Consider the following 1,805-nt stretch of genomic DNA (forward strand, 5'->3'; position numbering starts at 1 on the left):
ATCGCCAGGGGAGGCAACTGGGAATGATGATGAAATACCGTCACGGAGCCACCAGAATGGCTGATACGGAGATGGAGAGTGTGGCGCGTCGGTGAGGGTGTGAAGCAGAGGGAACTCTCAGACACTCCTGGTGGGAACGCAGAGGGGTGCAGCCTCCGTGGAGAGCAGCCTGCCACAGACACACAGTTAGCGTGTGACCCCACACATTCCCTCCGCGGGGTTCGCCGGCACTCTGCCTGCTGGTGCGGATGGGACACGGAGGCTCAGGTGTCAGGGACTGGCCCGAGGTCACACGGCAGGATGCGGCAGCCCTGGGTGGAGGGGCCTGGCGTCCTCGGCCTGTGAGGTCCCAGGGGGAGGTGATGGTGTGTGTCTGGGGTCCTGGCTGGTCATTCCTTCTCTCGTTTCAGGTTGCCCTTCCCGCCCGGGGACCGAGTGACCTTCAACGGGAAGGAATGCATGTGCCAGAAGTGTTCCCTGCCCAAGTCCGCGGGTGGCAGCACGCACCTGTCCCAGGGCCTCTGGAGTGAGTGGGCGCTGGGTAACGCGGGGCAGGGGGCGGGGAGGGGGGGCAGGGAACCGGGATAGAAATCTCTGGTACGTTTGTGCCGCCAAACCTTTGCACAGGCTGTGCCCGCTGCCCTGTGTGCCACTCCTGCTTTTCACCCACCTCCCTTCCTGCATTTGGCCCAGCTCTGGCCTACCTCCTCCAGGAAGCCCTCCTGGCCTACTTCTCGTTCTCTGCCTCCAGCTCACTCAGCTCCCCACCGTTAATTCCAGGCCATCTAGAAGCCCCTTGGGAGAGCCCTTAAAAGAGCATTGAACTCTGGGCTCCTGTGGTCAGGGCTGCACATCGCAGGAGCCTGGCCAGGGTGTGTATGTAGTAGGTGCTCAATACGTGCTTCTCGCATGCAGAAGCTGGAGGTTGTTCCTATAAAAGCAGGAACGCCAGCTGGCCTGTGGGTGTGGGGCAGAGTGAGAGCGGGGCAGGCGCAGGCAGGTGCTGGCCTCTTCCAGCGCGGGTGACTCTTCGGGACCCAGAGGGATGTGGGGACTGGGCTGGGGCCCCGCGTTCCGGGCCCTGCTGCTGCCAGGATCCCACCGCAGAGGTGGCGTGTTTGGAGCCCACCCTGCGTGTGAGGTCGCTGTGGTGTCCCAGCACCAGGGCCACATGGCCTGGGACAGAGCGGGGGTTCCTACTGATTTCTGGAGCCAGGCCCTTGCCCACGTGGTTCCCATTCATTCACACGTGCACACATTCATTCCACTTGGTTCCCAGCCTGGGCAGCGAGTGGAGGAAAGCCCCTTCCCTCAGGCGCTGGATCTTGGAGCTCGAGTCTGTCTTAAAGTCGTTTCCCAAAGTTGCATGTGGTTTGAGCGGTGTGGTGATGTGGGAAAGCCAGAGCTTGCCAGCAGCCCTGGACTGTCCTGGCTCTGGCTGGAGGGAGCACCTACTGCCCAGGCCCAGATGCTCCACCCCTGGCAGGCAGGCCTCTGTCTCCCCAGCTCCCAGCCCAGTGCTTGCAGTCAGCACCTAGCCACAGCCCAGTGCATTCAGTAAGCGCCCAGCCACAGCCCAGTGCATGCAGTAAGCATACAGCCATGGCCCAGTGCATGCAGTCAGCACTCAGCCACAGCCCAGTGCATGCAGTCAGCACCCAGCCACGGTCCAGTGCATGAAGTCAGCATACAGCCATGGCCCCAGTGCATGCAGTTAGCATGTGCAGCCACGGCTCAGTGCATGCAGTCAGCTCAGCCACAGCCCAGTGCATGCAGTCAGCACCCAGCCACGGCCCAGTGCATGC

At 62.5% G+C, this 1,805-nt stretch overlaps 1 long non-coding RNA gene across 1 annotated transcript in view; it reads left to right on the forward strand.

Annotated features, from left to right (window-relative positions):
* The first annotated feature begins 377 nt into the window (after positions 1–377).
* The window catches only part of LOC106696177, a 2,288-nt gene continuing 860 nt past the window's right edge, over positions 378–1,805 (forward strand). The window contains exon 1 of the long non-coding RNA XR_001347069.2: positions 378–526. This is a non-coding gene — a long non-coding RNA (uncharacterized LOC106696177). The remainder of the gene's footprint in view (positions 527–1,805) is intronic.

This window comes from Myotis lucifugus, unplaced genomic scaffold (assembly GCF_000147115.1).
Source record: "Myotis lucifugus unplaced genomic scaffold, Myoluc2.0 scaffold_11403, whole genome shotgun sequence".
Taxonomy (NCBI): Eukaryota; Metazoa; Chordata; class Mammalia; order Chiroptera; family Vespertilionidae; genus Myotis; species Myotis lucifugus.